At 47.7% G+C, this 24,288-nt stretch overlaps 1 pseudogene; it reads right to left on the minus strand.

Annotated features, from left to right (window-relative positions):
* Positions 1 to 3,009: 3,009 nt before the first annotated feature.
* On the minus strand, positions 3,010 to 9,940 carry LOC136381843 (alpha-1,4-N-acetylglucosaminyltransferase-like; annotated as a pseudogene).
* Between the last annotated feature and the right edge of the window lie 14,348 nt (positions 9,941 to 24,288).

A 24,288-nucleotide genomic window follows, 5' to 3' on the forward strand; every position in this document is an offset into this window, starting at 1 on the left:
TGCTGCAAGGTCGCCACATCTACGTCCCGTATCACCCGGTCCACATCCAGGGCAATGATTTGCCTCCGCTTTATTCTCTCACGGCGAGGGTAAAACCTGAAGGGAGGGACTGTGGTGGTGGGAAACGCCATGGTAGGGGAAGCCCTGGGCTGACCCCCGAGGGAGGGGGCCGCCAAGGCCACGGCAGTGAGCAAAGGACTGAGATAAACCTGGAAAATGAGAAGGGAGCCCAACTTAGGCGGGGTGCATGGGCTGCATGGACCGTACACCTGGCCAGCAAGCCCTTGGCCCTAAAAAGTGCTGGGTGCTGGGTGAATGGGGCCCTGCCCAGGCCCCCAGAGCTGTCCCCGGCCAGGCCTCCGGACCCTTGTCCTGAAGTAAGCACGTCTCCCCTGAACTCTGTCTGCAGCCCCTCAGAGTGGAAACACCGTTGCTGCCTCCCTCTCAGCTGCAGCCCCGAGTGCAGGGGGAGGACCTAGAGGATTAACGTGTTTGTTTTTAGTTTATCTTGTTACTAAGTATCCCCTTGACCTACAGAAGTCAAGGCAGTAAGCTCCCAAAGTCACTTTACTTTTATCAAAAATTCAAGGCTCCTCCCCAAGGAAGCCTAGTCTTGGGGGTGCCGTCCTTCCTGCTCCCCGCTTGGGTGCCTCAGTCCAAAGCAGACCTAAGGAGGTGAGGGTAAGGGCCCAGCTGCGCCCAGCCCAGGCTCAGTTCCCCAGCTCTGGGGTGGGGCCCTGGGGGTGTCCAGAGGGACTAATGTTTACCTCCTGCTACCCATGTCACCGGTCACTGTGACTGCAAGGACACTCCCTACCTGCACTGGACCCTGGCCTAATTCCTGGCAATTTCCCAGGAGGCCTGGCTCACCTAGGTGTCCCCAGAACCAGATGTGCAGAGTTCCAAGAGGTACCTGCTCCACTTCTCAGCCTGGCCCCATGCCTAGTTTCGCTCAACAGCCACCAAACACCAACAACTACCATCAACAGCCTCAGGCAGTTCCCAGAATCCTCCGGGTCAATGGAACCAGGATTTTTTCCCAGCCTCAGAACCCTGGCGCTCTTGGGGGAGGGAACAGAGCCACATGGACACCTCAGTGATACCAACCTGCCAGTTTCGGGACAAAGAACCACTGCGAGCCAGCATCTAGCAGCCTAGGGTCTCCAGGGATTCCTGCTGCCAGATGGAAGTGCCACCCAGCTCCAGAGGGGTGGAGTCTTCCCAAGGCCCCTGGGACCAGATATTTGTAGATATTATGGAGAGGAAAGCCAGGAATGTCACTTTAATCCTATTGCAAAATCCAGGTTCCATATGAGTGGCATCCAGGCCTTGATGAGAGGCTACTGCCCTGAGCCCAGGGAGTCTGGAAGTGTTCTTGTACACCCACTGACCCCCCCAACACACACACACACACACACACACACACACACACACACACACACACACACACACACACTAAGCAGAGGCAGCTGCAGCCATCCGGTAAGAGAGCTCAGCCCACCCACCATAAACTGAAGGGACGTTCCCATGCTGGTCCTTTGGGTTAGTCCAGGCTGGGTCAGATGTCACCTACTCCAACAACACCACCCCTCAGCCTGCCGGCTTGTAGTGTGCGTCTAGCTGTGAAACCCAGGACCAATGAACTCTCTCCTGACCCAGTCCCTGGTTCCTTCACACCGGCAGCCCTGGCTCTTCTGAGACTCAGATTTCTGGGAAATTTTTAAGGCCTTTGTCACATCCCAGCCCTTCTCTCCCAAGATCTGCATCTTGGGGCAGCCAAAGCCAAAGCCCGAGGGAACAGGCGCTGGCAGGGCTGTGGAGAAGTGGGAAGCCCACGCGTTGCTGGTGGGAGTGTAAAGTGCTACAGCTGCCGTGGAAAAGAGAATGGCGACTCCTCAAAGATTAAACACGGAATTTCCACCTGGTCCAGCGGCTCCATGTCTGGTGTCTGCTCAAATGAGGGGAGTGAGGGGACTCAAACTGTACATTACAACATTAGTAAAGTGGCCAAAAGGTGGAAGCAACCCAACTGTCCATCGACATGTGAATGTATAAAAAATGTGGCAAATACACACATACAATGGAATATTATTTAGCCTGAAAAAAGAATTATTTCTGAAACATGCCAAAACATGAACATAGAAAACATTACGTTAAGTGAAATAAGCCAGGCACAAAAGGACAAGTTTTACATGATTTAATTTATACAACGTACCCAGAATAATCAAATTCATAAAGATATTCTAGAAAATACACTAGTGGTGACCAGGGCTGAGAGAGGGATGGGCAGGGATTGGGGAGTTAGTGTTTCATGGACACAGAATTTCACTTTGGGATGATGAGAGAGTTCTATTAATAGATGTGAATGGTGGTGTTGGTTACATAACAATGTGAATGTACTTAATGCCACCTCACAGCTCTCTTCCCATGTGTCCCAGACGTGTGCTGAAAGTAGCTCTCAGGGAACCTGTGTGTGTGTCATTTCCACCAGGCTCAATTTCCCCGGGTGCTCATGGGCGCCCCCTTTGGCAGGGCTGCTGTGGGAAAATGAACCTGACATGCAGCCCAGTAACCTCGTCGGTAAGGCCAAAAGCTAGACTCCATCCTCAGCTGACCAAGGCCTGCCGTGCATGACGCCCTCCCAGCCTTCCCTACTCGGCCACAGTTCAACGTTCGGTAAGCCAGGAGTTGTTGAGCGCCTGCCGTGTGCCAGGCTCTGTTCCAGTGCCGAGGACACCAAGAGTGGGTGGAGGACTAGATCACTTAGCACGGGGACGCTGTCACTGCTGCGGTGCCACCTGTGCCACAACACACACAAGACTTGGTGCCACCAGTGTCAGTCCCTGACAGAAACAGGCCAACGGTCTGGGACATTTCTATTACGGACAGAGGAAGGTAACTCTGACGTGCAGGTAAACACCACAGCTGGGGAGAGTGGAGACCAGGGGAAAGCTGGCGCTCCAGGACGTGGTCAGTGCTATGTGGAGCAGCAACGCTCCAGCATTGGCTCTATTTGTCACCTGGACCCATCTCCCTGGACACCGGCCCTCTGGGCCTTGAATCATGTCCCTGTAAGTCCTGGGACAGTGCTTATGGTAGAGATTTTCCACCAGCGTGTTGCTGCCTCTAACCACGACCCTCCCTTCCTGGTTCATGTAGTTCCACAGATGTAGGGCATAGGAGTCACTGAAGCTCGGGTCCGTGTCACAGACTTCATAGTAGTGTCTCCACTCTGGATAGGAGATGGGGTAAAATCTTTGGGGATGCAGGAAGGACAAGTCCAAACACCTCAGGTCACTCACCTCTTGGAAGTCTTCAAGCTTGCACTACACTTTCAACATTCGTGTCATCAAGTTGGGACCCTGGTTGCCCCAAATGTGTGAATTATAGTGTTCAACAAAGTTTTCCATGCACTCCCACAGGAAGGAGTGTCGGGGGAGGAATTCAAACACCCCGTTACTAGAGTACTGAGAAGCTTGTGCAGCCAAAAAGTTCTCCTCAGGGATGGGCCTAACGGAGATGACATTGGTGTCCATGTAGATGCCCCCATACTTCCAGATGATGGCCAGGCGGGACGCATCCGAGCTGACGTGGAGCCAGTTCCTCTCTGCACTGGCATTGATCTGCAGGGGCAGGTGCCAATCAGCCCCCAGCAGCAGGGGGAGGGGGAGGGGTGTCCCTGCAGGAGGCCCGGCCCAGGGCTGCTCAGGAGGGGCAGCAAGCCAGCTTCCCCTAAATCTACTTGCCAAACCCCCATTTACACATTTACCAATCTTACCTCCACCCCAAGTAGTTGCCTTTAGGTACAATTTTACAGCAATCAGTGTCCATGGGAAAAGTTTAGTGGCTTTTAGAGATTTCATGAAGTTTTGTTTTTTTTTTTAATTAAAGCAGTGAGAAGGTAAAGTAGAAACCCTGAAGAGATTTTACAATGAACTCTGAGTCATTTTCAGCAGGTTGTACAGTAACTATAAACATGAATCCATGAAGAAAGAATTTTTAAGTGACAAAAACTAATAAAGAAAAAGTTAGATAGCTATAGAAAAAATTAGTATTTATACTGTTTGAGAAAATGAAAACACAATCTTAAAATGCATGCATGCATGTATGCCTTTGTTTACTAATTAATTCCTTTAATTATATTCATAGAGGGTTCCTGGCCTGGTGGCTCAGGTGCTTAGAGCATCATCTTGACATGCCACGGTTGTTGGTTCATCCCCAGTCAGGGCACATTCAAGAATCAACCACTGACAGCATGAATAAGTGGAAAAACAAATCAATCTCTCTTTTTTTCGTCTCTCTCTCTCTCTCTCTCTCCCTTCCTCTCTCTAAAAATCGATTTAAAAATTAAAGCCCTGGCTGTCTAGCTCGGCTGGTTGGAGTGTTGTCCAATGCACAGCGGTTGTATGTCCGATCCCTGGTGATGACACATAACAGCAACAGATTAATGTTTCTGTTTCTCCCTCTCTAAAAATCAATACATAATTTTGATAAAATCTAAACATTTAAATATTTATTGATGGCCTACTTACTATGTGCCAAGCTCTGTGACAGATGTTAGACATAAGACGGTGAGCAAAGACAAAAATCTCTACTGGGAGGAGACAGACAATAAATAAATAAACGTGATATGTTGAGTGTCCATAAGAACTGTGAAGGAAAAAAGCTGGGTGAGGAGGTATGAAGGGGCAGAGGGAGTACAATTGTATCTTGGGTTCCAGTAGAAACTGGAATGAAGTGGGTAAGTGAACGATGCCAGTTTCTCTGAGAAGGTTCTAGGTAGAGGCCACAGCTAGTGCAAAAGGTCCGAGGCAGGAGCAGGAGGAAGGCAGCGTGGCCAACCAGAGCAGTGAAGGGAGAGGGGAGGAGATGAGATCAGAGAGTGTGGGCAGAGAAGGAGGGTGGATTACGTGGGCTGGACTAGTAGATTGAAATTATTTGGAAGGTTTAGTCTGACCTATAGTGGCGCAGTGGATAGAGCGTCTACCTGGAACGCTGAGGTCCCCAGTTTGAACGCCTGGCTTGTTCGGTCAAGGCACAGAGGAGAAGCAAGTATGAGTTGATGCTTCTCACTCTTGCTCTCTGTTTCCCTCTCTCTCCTCTCTCCCTACAATCAATCAATGCCTGGCCTGTGGTGGCGCTGTCGATAGAGCACCTGGTCTTGTACAGTGCTGGAGCGCCCTCTAGTGGCGAGCACGAGCGCTGCAGGGAAACCAGCAGGCATGTGTCCTTCAAGGCGCCCCGCTCCGCTACCAGCACCTGACAGTAGTGTGCCCGGCTGCTGCCCAGTACCACACTAGTTGCCACCTATTTGATAGGAACCTTCTGCTGGCAAATACATGTGAAATATCAGTCTGGTGAGTTGCTCCACCTCCTCCTCGCTGGTCCTAATTTGAGGCTTCTGGGTCTTCAGAAGACATGGGAAGCTGGCATCTAAGGACACATGGGGCAAGAGTGAAACTGACCAATTCCCCCACCCCTCCACACACACACACTCACACACACACTCACACACACTCACACACACTCTCACACACACTCACACACACACACACACTCTCACACACACTCACACACACACACATTCAGGCCAGTTTCTTACTCTAGAGATTTTCTAGACTAAGACAACTAGGGTAACAGGGGGCAACAGTGTCCTCTACCCAGGAAACCCCCTAGCAAACAAGGCCGGGTGGGACAGGTGTGTTCCTATTTTAGTTTTGTTTTTATTTTTCTGTTTGTTTGTTTGTTTTTCAGCAAGTAAAAAAATAATTTACTGGCTGAACAGGAAGAAAGTTAGAGGGAGGGGACTTTGGAGACAGACTCAGGGTTTCCCTGGAGCAGCTGCCGCTGCTTGTGGCTCCCCTAGTTGTCAGTCTTGTGGGGTCCAATTTTCCTGATATTCCTTTCCCCCATTTTTTGGTTTTGATTCTGGCAGAAGCCTCATTTTAAAACCGGAGAGGTCCTCGTGGACCAGGTGGCCTCCAGCTTTCGCTAGATTGCCTGGTTTTGCCCTCCCTCCGTGGCTGCGCCCTTGAGGGATACAGGTTTTCAGTAAAAAGCAACTATTATTACCTCATGAATATTACCACGCACAGCCATTCATCTTACTGGCTTGCTCTTTGGTTTATGTGTAAATTCATGAAGCCCAACAATAATCTTTCCTCTCTGACTGAGCAAAAGGCCACGTTCTTCTATATCACAAGGCAAATGTCAGCAATTTCCTTCTCATTTGCTAGTTTTCTCCAGAGAACTTCGCTCCTCTGACTTGAAGTTCTTCAAATGGGCAGTTGGCTCCCAGATGACTGCTTTTCACTGGCACATCTCTCTCTGCAGCCCACAGTGTAAGGCCCTCTGTGCTGGCGCCAGAGACAGAAGGATGAGCCAGGCTGCAGCCAGTGGAGACCGGAGCCCCTCCTGATGGAAACACGCATGCCCACCGTGCTCATCAGCATCTGCACAGGCCCCGTGGGAAACAGTGGGGCCCTCCCTGACAAGACCTGTCAGGAGATTGAATCCACTGTTCCAGATCCCAGACCTCTAGCTCACCATGGCGTTGTGAGTGAGTTCAAGAAGGGGATACAATTGCTCTGTCCCCACCTCAGAGCTGGAAAATGCCTTGGAGAATCATTAGAGCCCGATGCCTGGTTTCCCACAGCCTGGGTGCTGTGTGGCTCTGAATGAGCTGCCTGGGGGTGCACCCAGCTGACACCTACCTGATCTCCCCAGAAGCTGGGAAGCCACGAATCTTCCATCACTGGAGAGATGAGAGATGAGAAATGAAATGACCAAAGGGTGATGGGAGTGTTAACATACCCTTCCTTCCTTTACATAGTAGGGCATTCTTCTCAGAATCCAGAGGTTCACAGCAGAGGGAAAGCGGGTAGGGGCTGGGGTGGGGGAAAGACAGCTGATGGGACACTGCAGAGGATAAGATCCTGCATCCCCGCTGTAAACACATCCTTGTCAGGTCCACGGGATCCCGGGTGGAAAGCAGCGTTCTTCATACCTAGTTCCTGAAGGACCTTCTCTAACTCACTATAGCACTGCCACCGACTCACTGCCCCCGGCAAGTCCCCAGCATTCTGCCAGACTGTACGAATGGCAGCCATCACCTAATTCTAATAGGGTATGGTTTCCTGGGTTGTCATGGCAGTTCTGAAAACACTGCCTCAAGGAGGAGTGTGTGGTAATGGTGGTCAATTTCTCCATCTCTGTTCCAGAGAGCATGATATTATCCACCCCTATGTCCCATAACCGCAGCAACCTGGCTGCCAGAGGCTCCATGGGTTTCTGCCTGAATTGCACCCCCAACTCCATCAGCTCTTCCTGGGTGTAGGGCCGGACCACAGAGTGCTCCACTACCTGTGGAGGAGGCTGTGGTTGCCCCTGAGGGACTCTTTGCCGCTGGGACTTTACCTTCTTGGTGACCACAGGCCGGGCTCTGAGTCTGCAGACCCCATTGGCCTTTGACAGGTATGGGGGTCAAACTGTTAAAGTGAAGCCAATAATTATTCCATTGGATATAGGATGGCTGCCTCCTAAGCCATATAAGGTATATGTATCCCCTATTCCTGAATATATTTTGGGGGTAGATGTCTTACAAGGACTATGGTTGGAAACCACAGCTGGGGAGTTCCGCCTGCGAGTCCGGGTCATGAAGACAGTGTGGTGGGGAAATACAGCACATTCCCCCTTGCAATTACCCTTTCACCTGTGTGTGACTAGCACGAAAAAGCACCACCTGCCAGGTGGCTATGAAGAAATCACTGGGACAGTCCTCGAACTAGAAAAGGTGGGGATCATCCGACCGGCACACAGCTCTTAACAATCCCCCAGTATGGCCTGTGTGCAAACCAGATAGAACCTGGTGAATGACTGTGGATTACAGGGAACTTAATAAAGTTGCTCCCCCTTTGCACACTGCTGTTCCCTCTATAGCTAACCTGATTAATCAGTTAAGCCACGAGTTGGGGTCATATCACTTTGTGGCATATTTGGCCAACGCTTTTTTCTCTATTGATGTAGCTGCAGAGAGTCAAGACCAATTTGTCTTCACTTGGGAAGGGAGACAGTGGACCTTTACAGTGTTACCCCAGGGCTATTCGCATAGCCCCCCCTTGTGTCATGGGCTGGGGGCAGCTGACCTGGCTAAATGGAAACAACCAGAGGCAGTTCACATGTATCATTATATTGACGACATTATGCTAACTAGTGACTCTCTTCCAGAATTGGAACAAGCAGTTCCTACCCTGCTATCTCATATGAAAGCGTGTGACTGGGGGGTCAACGAGGGCAAATTACAAGGACTTGAGTTATCTGTTAAGTTCTTGGGAGTTGTCCAGTTAGGTAAGACAAAGGTTATCCCTGACGCAGTTATAGATAAGATCCAAGCATACCCTGTGCCTGCTACGTAAAGCAGTTACAGGAATTCTTAGGCCCGCTATGGTAAAACAGTTACAGGAATTCCTAGGTCTGTTGGGTATTGGCAAGCATTCATACCCCATTTAGCTCGGTTACTGCATCACTTATATCACCTTATTCGGAAGGGGTTCGCTGGGATTGGACTGAGCAGGCACAAGGTGCATTTGCAGCAACTGAGAGAGCTGTCAAGGTGGCACAGGCCTTGAATGTGTTTGATTCTGCCAGACCCTGTGAGCTTGATGTCCCTGTAATCTCTGAGGGGTTTGGATGGGGCTTGTGGCAACGGACAGAGCGTCTACGGCAACCTATTGGGTTTGGTCCCAATTGTGGAAAGGCGCTGAAGTCTGTTACTCATTAGTGGAGAAACAGTTGGCAGCTGTGTATGCTGCCCTTCTCTCCACTGCGAGTATTACAACCACAACTCCAGTATGGTCAAGACCACATACCCCATTGCAGGGTGGTTGAGAGATTAGGCAACCAAACCTCGTAGTGGTACAGCCCAAGTCTCCACCCTGGCCAAATGGGGTGCATACTTGCAACAGTGCTGTGCTGTTAGCACCAGCCCATTGAGTGCAGAACTGCAGGAAGTCTTGGGTCCAGTCACCTATGCGACCTTAGAGTCAGGTACAACTGGGGCTGAGGAGGCAGAACCTGAAGTCAGTCCCTACCAGGAGGGGTGAATGCCCATCCCCAAGGATGCCTGGTTTACTGATGGTTCTAGCAGGGGCCAATCGACCAAGTGGATGGCCATAGCCTTCCATCAGGCCACTGAGACTATTTGGATGGACACAGGTACAGGCCAAAGCAGCCGGTGGGCAGAATTAAGAGCTGTATGGCTAGTTGCCCATAATGAACCTTCATCTCTGGTGATTTGCATCGACAGCTGGGCTGTCTATTGTGGACTGACCTTTTGGATTGCTACTTGGCACATTAACCAGTGGATGATAATGTGCTGTTTGCTATGGGGTCAGGCCATGTGGCAGGACTTACGGGAAATAGGACACCAGAAACATGTGACAGTATACCACGTCACAGGGCATGTCCTTCTAGCCTATCCTGGGGATGAAGAGGCAGACACTTTGGCGAGGGTATGATGGTTGGAGACTGAGCCTGCAGGTGACGTGGCACAGTGGCTTCACTGGTGTCTGCTCCATGTGGGGCAAAAAACAATGTGGGCTACCGTTAAGGCATGGAACTGGCCTGTGTCCTATGCAGAGGTACTTGCAGCCTGCGAGCAGTATGCAGTGTGTTCCAAGGAGCACCCATAGAGACAACTGGCATCACCTGGACAGATCCAGAGGGGTCGTGTTCCACTGACACAGTGGCAAATAGACATCATTGAACCCTTACCAAAGTTGACAGGTACCAGTATGCAGTCACATGTGTAGATACTGCCACCGGTCTGCTTGCTGCTTACCCTGCCCATAAACCAGACCAAAGGGCAGTCATACAGGCTCTGGACCACCTGAGTGCTGCGTACGGGTGGCCGCTTGTCCTTGAAAGTGACAATGGTACCCATTTCTCAGGTTCTATGGTGAGGCAATGGGCTCAAGGCCTAGGGGTGTACTGGAAGTACCATGTCCCCTGCCACCCACAGGCTGCTGGTATCATTGAGTGGTATAATGGACTCTTAAAGCAGGGACTGCAACAGTAGGGGGGCACTGGACCCTTACTGGATGGACACACCGTTTGTGGACTGTACTCCGGATTTTGAATGAGAGACCTCGATGGGGGTTGTGGGGGGCTGCCCAGCTCCAGTGGACACCCTGCACCGGGCTGCTGCTCTCATCCAGTTGCAGATACGCACCGTAAATGCTTTGCTCAATCCAGGCTTTGGACAGCAGGGCAACGTGCTCTTGCCTGCCTCAACAGCCCTCCTTAAAGGCCAGCAGCTTCAATGGACATGGCCCTGGACTGTACAGGCCCCACCTATGATGGGTAGCCTTGTTGGCACTGTGGGGTGGGGGCTAGAGGTGGACCTCCAGTTAACTCCCTGGGCAACCAGCACCTGGCCGCCTAAGGTAGAAGTGTGTTAGCCCTTGAGTGCTCAGGGGGACAGCATTATGAAGGGCACCTTCGTAATTTCTTTATGGCTCATAATGAGTTCTCCCATTTTGCTGCACACCAAACCAGCAGATCCCGGTGTGCAGGCCAATAAGGTTTGGTATGCCTGCCCAGGGCGGCCTCTGTGCTGCTACTGTGCTGTCTACAGACAGAACTCTGGCCTGTATTCTGCCAGAAGGGAAAGATTTGCTTCTCTTGGTGCCGCTGATCACTCTATCATTTCATCCATATCTGTGTTTGTAATTTTGTTTTGGTTTTTGTAATGTACCTCACTCCTTACACAGGGACCATCGCTGAACAAACCTGTCGCGTAGATTGTGAGGCGAGCAACCCTATAGGGGTGAATGTGGGGCAGCTGTGTGTTAGGCTTGCTTGCGGGTGTACCAGCTGCAAGCACTTGGCTTGATTAGTGCGTGAGCACATGGCAGAGGCACGTGAACACGGCCTATATGAGGCTATGGGTGCTTCCCCTGGGTGGCGATTTTCCCTGATCGCTCTCCTGCCATCATGAGGTGCGGTTTTCCTTGCTCCCTGCCCTTATTGCAAATAGCAGATTTTCCTTTGTTTATTTGCTCTTTCCCTTTTGTTGTTTATTTGCTCACCTATCTTTGCAATCCTCCAATAAACCAAAACGGGTATGGTCTGACACTTTCTGGGTCTGCAGTTTCTGTACCATCTGCCTGAATCCAGTGTGAACCTGCCTGGCCTCAGCTGCCAGCATTACACTCATCAATCCCACCTGTAGTAATTAGTCAACATATTTAAATATTTCTTTCAAAAGGCTTTGTGCTATTGGCATTGGTACCTAGAAGAGCTTCCTATGAATTAGGCATCAGAATGATTTTTAGCCAGATTCTGAGATCTCTGATTGTCCACTCTGACCACATCCAACTACAGAGAGTGTTTTGAGGGGATGTCTTGGATTCTTCTTCCCCAGGACAGGGGAGCAAAGTTTACCTGGACATCCCCCAGCAAGACTAGACGTGTGGTTGCATAAATGAGAACTCAAGAGTAGTGGAGGAGCCCTGGCCGGTTGGCTCAATGGTAGAGCGTCAGCCTGGCGTGCAGAAGTCCCGGGTTCGATTCCTGGCCAGGGCACACAGGAGAAGTGTCCATCTGCTTCTCCACCCCTCCCCCTCTCCTTCCTCTCTGTCTCTCTCTTCCCCTCCTGCAGCCGAGGCTCCATTGGAGCAAAGATGGCCCGGGTGCTGGGCATGGCTCCTTGGCCTCTGCCCCAGGCGCTAGAGTGGCTCTGGTCGCGGCAGAGCAACGTCCCGGAGGGGTAGAGCATCGCCCCCTGGTGGGCAGAGCGTCGCCCCCTTGTGGGCGTGCCGGGTGGATCCCGGTTGGGCGCATGCGGGAGTCTGTCTGACTGTCTCTCCCCGTTTCTAGCTTCAGAAAAATATAAAATAAAAATAAAAATAATAAAACATTAAAAAAAAGAAAGAGTAGTGGAGGAAATGGTATGAGGACAGAGGCCGTGTCTGGCTTGTCTCGTTTTCTAGTACAGTGTTTTCTACTGCATGTCAGACTCTGTTTGGTGTTCAGTAGATACTCATGTACTGGATGGATGAATTAAGTGGGTAAGTGATGGATGAGAGGGTAGATGGAGACAGGGTGAGGTTTCAGTCACTTGCCTTCTATATAATATGGTTAGATTCGGTTCCCTTCTCTTCTGTGGCCCAAACTAGCAGGACCCACTAAGAAAACATAGAGGTCTTTCACTTAATCTCTTGAACTTCAGGACTAATACAGTCATACAGATTTCTCTTTCAATCCTGAGGTTTATGTTGACAAAAATATTGTACATGTGGAACTCAAATCTTACAAAAAAACAAGGTTGAGGAACTAATAGTATATGTGAATATATAAGACTTCTGGTATATTTATAAAAGTCTAAAGGAATAATACAGGGGTGGGCAAAAGTAGGTTTGCAGTTGTTTTTATGAAAGTGATACAATAATTTATAAATAATAATACAAGAATAAACTCTGGCCCTGGCCGGTTGGCTCAGCGGTAGAGCATCGGCCTAGCGTGCAGAGGACCCGGGTTCGATTCCCGGCCAGGGCACATAGGAGAAGCGCCCATTTGCTTCTCCACCCCTCCGCCGCGCCTTCCTCTCTGTCTCTCTCTTCCCCTCCCGCAGCTGAGGCTCCATTGGAGCAAAGATGGCCCGGGCGCTGGGGATGGCTCTGTGGCCTCTGCCTCAGGCGCTAGAGTGGCTCTGGTCGCAATATGGCGACGCCCAGGATGGGCAGAGCATTGCCCCCTGGTGGGCAGAGCATCGCCCCTGGTGGGCGTACCGGATGGATCCCGGTCAGGCACATGTGGGAGTCTGTCTGACTGTCTCTCCCTGTTTCCAGCTTCAGAAAAATGAAAAAAAAAAATAATAATAAACTCTGCTTTGTGTACTCACAACTGTAAACCTATGTTTGCCCCACCTTGTATAAAGAGAGTATCATTCAAAAAAAAACAACAAAACATCTTAATGGCATTTGAAACATTTTAAGTTAGCAGTAATGAGCACAATATCATTCACAAGAAATATTTTCAAGATATTCCTTCTCTGAAACTTCAAAAAGATACCTGCAGACTAAGCATTCCAGTCACAATGGCAGCGGAGGTAGACATCGCACTCATCTTCTCCCGTGACCACACCAAAATGACGACTAAATCATAGAAAAACCAGCCTCGGCAACTATCTGATGATTAGCTGATTGCTAGTCCTCTATCTGAGGATATTTTTAAAAAGCAACATAGAAACTGGTGGGAGGCACAGAGACGTGAAACAAGCTGACCCAACACCAGCTTGTAGCAGTTGAGAATCCGGAGGGACCTCGCAGCTGCAGGGGCCTCTCTGAGGAATGAGGCGTCTCAGCCCCACGCCAGCCTCCCCAGCCAGGAGCACCAGTGCCAGGAAGAGGAGCCCACATAACATCTGGCTGTGAAAATCAGCGAGGATTCTGTCTGTCTGGGTTGGATGGAAGGCTGCGGGAAACCCAGGCATCCTCTTGTCAATGGAAAAAAACTTCCAAACCTGTAAGAATTTTTTATGAGTTTATTTGAGCCAAACTGTCAACAACTGCCGGGAAGCAGAGTCTCAACAGACTGAGAAAGTGCTCTGGAAAATGGGGGTTTACCATTTATTTTATACGTTAGAATCAAAGGGAAGATGTTAAGGGGGGGGGGTTTACATCTAATTGATTGATGATTAGGGAGGCGGGAGAAAGTGAAGCTGGGAAATCTCTGGGATTGGATAAAAAGTAAAAATATATATACTGAAATTTCTTTTACACAGGGAGACCTAAGATGGGTAAATTAATTAACATGATATTAACAATGAAGGGGTTTGTTGATTCCTGCTCTGGTGGGATGCCTGCCTGAGGGGGCAGAAGAAAGAAGATCACCCCTACATTTCAAAGGCGTGTGTCAGGTACATTATTGTAGATGCAAAAGGCAACAGACAGGCTTGAAAGCAAGCACTGACCTTAGTTCCAATAGAGAATAACTCCCTAGGACATGACTACCCACCATAAACCACTTTTAGTTTAAAAATTTCCATTTCAAGCCATCCATGTGTTTATTTTAGGTCCCTGAGTCTGTAAGGCCACCACCTAGGCTAGCATGTGACCCTGTTGGTCAAATAAGTTTGTAAATATGATGTATATGTTTGCTCACTTTGGGAGTGGGAGACAGGCTATAAGCTGGCAAAGTCATTATAGCCTAAGGCAGGGGTCCCCAAACTACGGCCCTGCCCACGGGGTGCATGCGGCCCCCTGAGGCCATTTATCCGGCCCCCGCTGCACTTCCAGAAGGGGCACCTCTTTCATTGGTGGTCAGTGAGAGGAGCATAGTTCCCATTGAAATACTGGTCAGTTTGTTGATTTAAATTTACTTGTTCTTTATTTTAAATATTGTATTTATTCCTGTTTTGTTTTTTTACTTTAAAATAAGATATGTGCAGTGTGCATGGGGATTTGTTCATAGTTTTTTTTTATATTCTAGCCCTCCAATGGTCTGAGGGACAGTGAACTGGCCCCCTATGTAAAAAGTTTGGGGACCCCTGGCCTAAGGCTTAGTTTTAAGACTAAGTCTTTCCCTCCCTTCTAATACTAAGGTCTTTTCAAAACTAAGCTTTTCCCCACACCCTTGACTGTTGCATGATAGGGGCTGGTGCACTCTTATGAGGAATCCCATTTATGCTTCAGATAAGTGGCTCCCTCTATGGGAAAAGCAGGTTTTCTACTTTTCCCTTGGCTTTTCTTGTGGCTTGCCTGTCTTGGTGAGACACCAATGAACAGAATGGCCCACCGTCCTTCGACTCTGCTATTTCTTTACCATCTACCCGAATTCAATGAGAACCTGCATGTGAATGGCCATGATGGCGGCCCCTGGCCATACAGGCCCCTTTTTCATCTACATTCTTAAGGGGCCCGCACACAAACTCTCGCTCTCAGGGCTCCATGTTGGATGCCATGTTGGGCAGGGACAGTGGCTGGTGGGGGACACCAGAGATATTCAGAGAGAAACTGAGTTGTGTGGCTTCTGGACACACAAGAGCTGGAGGAACAACCATCACTGTCCCTGTATGAGCCCTCCTCCTGCATGGCTGACAGGCACTATCTTTCCTGTGTTGAGCCCTCCCCACACACAGCCAAAGCTGAAGCTACATTGGCCTAGTGAACTCCGCTAACTCCACCCTGACAACTCCCTGAGACCCTACCCCTCCCAACTTGCCCAGAGCCCGAGGCTCTTTCTGCAGCAACCAGCCTGGGCCTGTTCTACAGTCTTTCTTTAAAAACTCTTGAGGAATTCCAGTCCAGCTTGTTGGGGGGAGGTTCAGGAGACATGCAGGGAGAGGCTGAGTTGTGTGGCTTCCAGGCAAGAACTAGAGGGACAAATATCATTGTCTCTGTGTTGAGCCCTCTCCCCACATGGCTAAACCTGAACCTGCACTGCCTGGTGAACTTCACTAGCTCCACCCTGCTGACTCCCTTGTAGGAAAATGCCACCTGTAGGGCCAGGGGCCATTCACATGCAGGTTCTCATTGAATTCAGACAGACAGTAAAGAAACTGGGGAGCCAAAATATGATGGGCCATTTCATTTACTCAAGTGTCGGCACCAGCCAACAAGCAAACACACCAGGCATTCAGGGCTCTCAAAGCCCTAATGCATTCTCTGGTTCCACAACTTGGAAAATCTTCTCCAGTTCCTCCTAGAACCAAAGGCCCCCACAAACCTCAGTAGGGCTCCCAAAGCCCTGCAGCTCTGGTTCCCCATTTTCACACCTCCTCTTTCCCTGCCAACATGGCTTCTCTCTGCCTCTTCTCCTTCTTCTCTCTCTTTTCAAAACTTTCTGGCGCAAAAACCTCTCCTCCAGCAAACATTAGCAAAACAATGGCCCTTCCCAAGCAGGAAGGTAATTTGCAATTTCACAGACCACATATACCTGGCATTGCCCAGCCCCCAGTGCAAACTATAAGTGAGCAAACATAAAAATCATATTTTACCAACTTATTTGACTACCACCCTAAAGGAGGATAATAGCTGCCCAGACAACTTAATAGAGGAAGGATTTATTAGTAGCTGGCAGAGCACATGAGGTTAGTAGCACCAAAGCACGAGATCCCCAAAGTAAGATTTCTTACATCTTGTATACCTTTTATAGTGTCCATGCAAGGGGCACATGATTCCTTTGTATAAGGTCCTATACGCACCTCGTGGCTCAAGGTGGGGCAGGGACATTTCGGCAGGGCAGCAAGGGGGGAAGGGTTCTCCGGACCCCTGGCTCTATTTACAGATCTTGTTTCTCTTGTAAGTTTTGTAAAAGTCTCCAGGAGATCAGTTAGAGATCTCCTGTTAGAGTTACAGATGTGGATAATCTTTAAGTGACGGAGCCAGTCATTCCTGCAGGCCCCTTCTCCTGCATTCTTCTGGTTTCTCCCCTCTCATTCTGACACCTCGCCTCCTCTATAGCCAGAGGTTCTTTTGCCCACAGCCAGCCTGAACCCCTGTTGTAGTCTTTCTTTAAGGAATTCCAGATGTACAGGAAGAAACTGAATTGTGTGGCCTCAGAGCAAGGGCTAGAGGAATGGCTGTCAGTGTTCCTATGTCTGGACCTCCCCCAGTGCAACCAAATCTGATTCTGTATTAACCTGGCGAACTCCCTTAACTCCACCCTGACAACTCTCTAAGACCGTGTCTCACCACAGATGTCTATAAGCCAAAAGCAGGTGATGACTGACCTCAGTGTCCCCTGACTTATGCTGAGTGGCCTTAGGTGTCTCCTGACTTATGCTGAATGGCCTTAAGCTCAGCACTAGTGAAAAGTATGAATCTGTATTAATCTGGTGAACACCACTCACACCACCCTGGCCGCTCCCTGAGACCCTGCCTGTTGGGTAAACAAGTATTTCTTTTTAGGTTTGCTTGCTTGTATTGGGCCTTGCCATGTGTGTATAGTCTATGGAAGGCTGCGGGTGCTTATCCTCAGGGCGGCAGATTGCGAATTGCAGATTATCTTCCTGCTTGGGAGGGGTGATTGTGTGCTGGAGAAGGGGTTTTCCCCCCAGCCTGTTTTGCTGGACAGTGCAGAGAGATAAAGAGAGAGCTGAGGGGTTTGGGAGCCCTGCAATATTGGCCTGGGCTGTCTGGTTGGGGAGCGCTGAGGCTGGTGGGGCCCTGTGAGTCCAGAATGCTGAGGGACTTAGGAGTCCTGCCTGTTTGCTCATTGGCCATTACGAGACTTTAATAAATGGAATGACCCACCATTTTCTGGCTCCACTGTTCCTTACCGTCTTCCCGAATCCAATGGGAACCTGCATGGCTACTGAGGTGGCTCCTGGCCCTACCCTGCCCCACCCAACTCCTGTACCGCAGGAAGCTCTCTCAGCAGCTGAGCCTTACAAGCAAGCAGTCGACAGGTAACAGCAGGTCTTGGGGTGCCTTGAGCCTTTTGCAGACCTGCCCCCGGCCCAGTACTTGTGGCAGCCAGCCTTGGTTCGCAGTATGGCCTCTTCCACATGCATCCAGACCTAGCACGGGCAGTTACCAAACACAGATCACTTTGTAGCTCCTCACAGGCAACCCCAGGCGGGTCGTAGGCAGTGTCTGACATTGACCTGCACCAAAGAACCCCCCAAGAAGCCCCAGAACCAACACACCAGGTGGCCAGCTTCAGACCACAACAGAGCATGACCCAATATGTTCCACAAGTGGCAGACCCAGAGGGTAGACTCAGCAGGCACCCGACCTTGTTCTGTGGGGTCAAGCCCTACACGGCAGCTCGCATGCTGTGGTCATGGCCAATCCTCACAGCCAGTCAGCTTGAGGGTCAAGCCCACCTACTGACATGCCAACAGCAATTAAGGCTCAACTACAACAGGAGGGCACACACACCCACACAAGGAACACAAGGATTACTCAGTTCAGGCGACCAGAGAGACTGTTCCAGGATACCTGCTAGACAAGGCCACCCTGCTGAGACTGGGTGACACAGCAGATCTACCAACTACATAGAAACAAACAAAGAGGCAGCCAAAATGGGTAGACAAAGAAACATGCCCCAAATGAAAGAATAGGAGAAATCTCCAAAAGAGAACTAAATTAAATACAGGCAAGCAAGATGCCAGATATAGAGTTCAAAACACTGGTTATAAGGATGCTTATAGAACTTAGAACTTTAACAAAGAGATAGTAAACATGAAAAAGGGCATAGAAACCATAAAGAAATAACCAGTCAGAAGTAAAGAATACAGTATCGGAAATGAAGAATCCACTAAAAGGAATTAATAGAAAGATGATGAAGCGGAGAATTGAATCAGCTCAGCTGTTCAGAAGACAAGGTAGCAGAAAACACCCATTCAGATTAGCTAAAAGAAAAGGAATTTTAAAAATTATACCTGCAAATTAAAAACAAACAGCTAAACAAAAAAAAAGATTTTATCCACTAAACATCCAACTGCCTGGCTACAAGTACTATGTGTCTGAGAACAGTGTCCCATCTGCTCCCTCCCCCTCACAAACATTCAGTCTTTCTGACATTAAGATCGGTGTCCCAAGTCATGAGTTGGATGACTCATCGTTTGTCCTGCTTCCATACTAATGATTCCTGAATGTGGGAAAAGAATCCGGAAGTCCAGCCACACAGACCAGCATTTTGAACGAGAGGGATGTGAAGTTGGGAGTGAATTCCTGTACCTGCCCCAGCTACTCCACAGAGTTTCTGGAAGAATCTCTGAAGAAAAATAGATGAGAGGCTCTCTGTCAGTTTCCAGCCCCTGGGTAGCTTTTGTGCCATTCAGGCTGCGGATTATAGATGAGAATCATTCTTCTGAAGAGACTCTTACACACAGGTCACATCCTGTCACACACCAGTTTTGAAGCCTCTGCTGCATTCTCTCACATGGCCTGCAGGCCTGTCTCCGATCTGACTCCACTAACTCTCTGAGCTTTTCTCTCTTACAATGTTCCCTCTGCTAACTGGGGCTCAACTCGCCCAGTGTGCTTCCACCCCAGGGCCTTGGGACTTGCTGTTTCCTTGCCTGGAATACTCTTTCCCCTGATATTCTACTTCTTCAGTTCTCGGCTCAAATGCTTCCTCCTCACAGAGGACCATCCCCACCAATCCTATCTAAGCCACCATGCACATCCTGCTCTATTCCTTCACCCTCATTTCTTTCTTTGCATGGCAGTAATTAATTAATTTATTTATTGTCTGTCTCCTCAACTAGAAGGGGGATGTTCATGAGGGCTGGGAATCGTCTGTCCTGTTCACGGGTGTGTCCATGGCACTTGGAGCATCAGCAAGTGCTTGTATTAGAGATCAGTTGCAGTGTAACAAATCATCACAAAGACAGTGGCTTAAAACAACACGGATTTATTATCTCTGAGTTAGTGTGGGTCAAGTTTCCTAGTCTGGCTCAGTTGAGTCCCCTGCTTCTGGATTTTTCATGAGGCTTCAATTAAGGTGTTGGCCAGGGATGGAGTTTCATCTGAAGATCAGATGGAGAAGAATCTACTTCCAAGATCATGTGGTTGTTGGCAGGATTCAGTTCCTTGTGGGTTGTTGGGCTGAGGGTTTCCATTTCTTTCTGGCTGTTGGCCAGAGTCCGCCCATAGGATAGCTCACACTATGGCCTCTTGTTTCATCACGCCAGCAAGGGGGAGAGTTTGCAACAAGACAGAGTTAGATTTTATGTAATATAATCACAGAAGTGCCATCTCATCACCTTTGCCATATTCTATTGGTTAGAAGCAAGTGCAGGCCCTGACCACACCCAAAGGGAGGGAGCTTACAAGGGTGTGAACACCAGAAGGTGAGGATTTCTGGTGGCCACCTAGAGTCTATCCTCCACACTATATCTTCAAAAAACACTGAATATTATTAAATCCAAATGTCAAAATGTGACATGGGCAGGAGAGCAGTATGATTTTTAAGAATCTTGGGATTCATTTCGTGCACAAGGCAGAGCTTCCGTGAGACCGGCTTGTTCTCTTCTCAGCTTCCCGCCGATGCGTTATGACCAGGCTGGTCTGCCGGCCTGTGTGGGCTGTCCCAGGTGTGGGGGATTCATCCAACAGAAGCAACCCACACACAACCCAGGCCCTTCCGGGATCTATAACCCGAAGATCACCATTCACAGAACTTATTCCTTAACCACTAGCATCCCTGAAATTGGTGAGTTGCATCCTTATTTATTTCATGCTTTATTCCATGCTGGAAGCAGTGTTCTTTTTGAATGGGCACTTTGCATTTATGAGGCCTTGCTGCTAGCCAAGTTAATAATGCATCTAATAAAAAGAAAGAAACACATTGTTCAGTCGGGTAGATCTTATTAATATGATTCAATTTTAAAAGGACCATTACTTCCGAGTCTTGATGTCTGGAATGCTATTAAAGAACAATCCTTTTTTTTATTATTATTTTAAGAGTCACCATGACGACAGAGAAAGCCCCCTCCCCTAATCTGATTATAGCTTTGTCCACGTAGGGAACACATCCAGTTACTGGGCGTTCTTCTCTGCCTCCTTCAGCAAAAGCCATTGTCTACAGTGAGGAGTCCCAAATTCATCAATAGTCACTGATGAAGCTGTCTCTATCTATTAACAGCAACTTGATCAGCAGACGTTTATTGATCGCCAGGCATGTGCAAGGCACTCTGAGGGAATCAGAGTTATCCGAGGAGTTGAGAAGTCCACTGTGGTGACAAGTCACAGCCACATGAGCCACTCTGGGTGGTGCAGATCCTGCTTGGGGACCTGGGACCGGAACAAAGGACCCTGGTGAAGAATCACGACGGCAAGATGTGCACACTGGACAGTGCTGACCTGCAGGAGGGTTCTTGCTGGGGGCGGGGTGCGCTGCGCTGATGAGAAGGCTGAGACAGGGTGATGGTGATCCACCAACTGCTGGATCACCTTGGGCATGTCACTTAACCTCACTAGCCGTTACTTTTACCCCTTGCCTGAAATGGGGTTGTGCTTTTCCCACTGCACCCACCTTGTGGTTTATTGCTCGTTTGACCACATGGCTTCCCAGACAGGCTTTGGAGCTGCCCAGGCAGTGAGGACTCACTGTCATCTTGGAGGCGCCAGTGCAGGCACCCAGTAAATGAACTAGTGGGGGTTGGAGGGTTCTCTCAATCACTCCATTCTTTGCCCGCCCCTCCACACTGCCATTATGCCGGCCTCTCATTCTTTCAAAGGGATTAGGGTCGACCCCACCATGGTTTTCCAGGACAGCATAGAGCACCCCTGTTGTCCCAGGCCTGCTTCCCATTTCACCCCAGCCTATGGTCAACTCAACTTTTCTGCTCTGGGCCATGTCGCAACCCAGAGAGGGTCCAGGGGAGTGGGGTTGGGTATTGGAGCAAGTTGTGGAAGACAGGGAGGAGGCAGCAGATGAGGGAGAAGTTAGAGCTGTTTAGCTCCCAGCTGCCTGTAAGATGTGTGAGACCATTAGCTAGTCAGGCCTAGTGTTACTTTAGTTTATTGAGTGGGAGGGATCTTTCGAGTGCCCACTAAAGGCAGGTAAGCAGATTTCTGATATTCAAGCTTATGTAGAGCTGGGAATAGTAGGTGTTTCCACCAACCAGAGCGGGAAAACTTTATAATATATGGGAATTGTTGGAGCACTAAGAAGGGTATTATCTCAGGAACAGGGCTGAACCAGACATAGACTCAAAGCTGATCTGGTTCCACAAAACAAAGTTCAAAAGTATAGACTTACTTTTCTGTCCTAGAAAGAAGTTTAAAAAAAATTTTTTTTAAATATAAGAATAAGAAAAAATTGTAAAACGTTGCTCTTTGAAATACATTGTAATGAAAATAAAAATGTAAACCATAGGCTGGGAGAAAATATTTGCAAAATGTATATCTGACAAAAATTTGTGTCTAAAATATATAAAGAACACTCACAATTCAATAATAATGAGACAACCCCATTAAATTGTTAAAAGATTTGAATAGGCATTTCCCCAAGGAAGATATACAGATGACAAGTAAGCACATGCAAAGATGCTCAACATTACTACACATCTGTGAATGCATATTAAAACCATAGTGAGGTGCCACTGCACACCCATCAAAATGGCTGAGATTTAAAATACTGACATATTAAATGTTGCTAAGGCTATGGAGCAACAGGAATTCTTAAATGTGACTGAAGAGAATGTAAAATGGTTTGACTCTAGGAAACAAGTTTGGCAGTTTCTTTAAAAGTTAAATATATGCCTACCATGTGACCCAGCCATGCCATTCCTAGATACTGACCTGAAAGCAGTGAAAGCATGTGCCCACCCGTTCAAGTATCAGTACTTGTACACAAATGGTCATGGCAATTTTATCTGTAATAGCCCAAACTGGAAACAACCCAAATGTCAATCAACAGTTGAACTGATAAATTGTGGTCTATTCTTACAGTTGAATAATAATATACAGCAAGAAAATGAACAAATTCTTTTTATTTTATTTTATTTTTATTTTTTTATTTAAAAAAAATTTTTTTTAATAATTTTATTTTTAATGGGGCGACATCAATAAATCAGGATACATATATTCAAAGGTAACAACTCCAGGTTATCTTGTCATTCACTTATGTTGCATACCCATCACCCAAAGTCAGATTGTCCTCTGTCACCTTCTATCTAGTTTTCTTTGTGCCCCTCCCCCTCCCCCCTTTCCCTCTCCCTCTCCCCCCTCCCCCTGTAACCACCACACTCTTATCAATGTCTCTTAGTTTCACTTTTATGTCCCACCTACGTATGGAATAATGCAGTTCCTGGTTTTTTTTTATTTACTTATTTCACTTCGTATAATGTTATCAAGATCCCACCATTTTGCTGTAAATGTTCCGATGTCATCATTTCTTATGGCTGAGTAGTATTCCATAGTGTATATGTGCCACATCTTCTTTATCCAGTCATGTATTGACGGGCTTTTTGGTTGTTTCCATGTCCTGGCCACTGTGAACAATGCTGCAATGAACATGGGGCTGCATGTGTCTTTACGTATCAATGTTTCTGAGTTTTTGGGGTATATACCCAGTAGAGGGATTGCTGGGTCATAAGGTAATTCTATTTTCAGTTTTTTGAGGAACCACCATACTTTCTTCCATAATGGTTGTACTACTTTACATTCCCACCAACAGTGTATGAGGGTTCCTTTTTGTCCACAGCCTCTCCAACATTTGCTATTACCTGTCTTGCTAATAATAGCTAATCGAACAGGTGTGAGGTGGTATCTCATTGCAGTTTTGATTTGCATTTCTCTAATAACTAAAGAAGATGAGCATCTTTTCATATATCTGTTGGCCATTTGTATTTCTTCCTGGGAGAAATGTCTGTTCATGTCCTCTTCCCATTTTTTTATTGGGTTGTTTGTTTGTTGTTGAGTTTTATGAGTTCTTTGTATATTTTGGATATTAGGCCCTTATCTGAGCTGTTGTTTGAAAATATCATTTCCCATTTAGTTGGCTGTCTGTTTATTTTGTTATCAGTTTCTCTTGCTGAGCAAAATCTTCTTAGTCTGATGTAGTCCCATTCATTAATTTTTGCCTTTACTTCTCTTGCCATTGGAGTCAAATTCATAAAATGCTCTTTAAAACCCAGGTCCCTGAGTTTAGTACCTATGTCTTCTTCTATGTACTTAATTGTTTCAGGTGTTATGTTTAGATCTTTGATCCATTTTGAGTTAATTTTAGTACAGGGGGACAAACTGTAGTCCAGTTTCATTCTTTTGCATGTGGCTTTCCAGTTTTCCCAGCACCATTTATTGAAGAGGCTTTCTTTTCTCCATTGTGTGTTGTTGGCCCCTTTATCAAAAATTATTTGACTATATATATGTGGTTTTATTTCTGGACTTTCTATTCTGTTCCATTGGTCTGAGTGTCTATTTTTCTGCCAATACCATGCTGTTTTGATTGTCGTGGCCCTATAATATAGTTTGAAGTCAGGTATTGTAATGCCCCCAGCTTCATTCTTTTTCTTTAGGATTGCTTTGGCTATTCAGGGTTTTTTATAGTTCCATATAAATCTGATGATTTTTTGCTCCATTTCTTTAAAAAATGTCATTGGAATTTTGATGGGAATTGCATTAAATTTGTATATTGCTTTGGGTAATATGGCTATCTTGATTATATTTATTCTTCCTAACCAAGAACAAGGTATATTCTTCCATCTCACTATATCTTTTTCGATTTCTCTTAACAATGGTTTATAGTTTTCATTATATAAGTCCTTTACATTCTTTGTTATGTTTATTCCTAAGTATTTTATTTTTTTTGTTGCAATCGTGAAGGGGA

This window comes from Saccopteryx leptura, chromosome 10 (assembly GCF_036850995.1).
Source record: "Saccopteryx leptura isolate mSacLep1 chromosome 10, mSacLep1_pri_phased_curated, whole genome shotgun sequence".
NCBI classification, from domain to species: domain Eukaryota; kingdom Metazoa; phylum Chordata; class Mammalia; order Chiroptera; family Emballonuridae; genus Saccopteryx; species Saccopteryx leptura.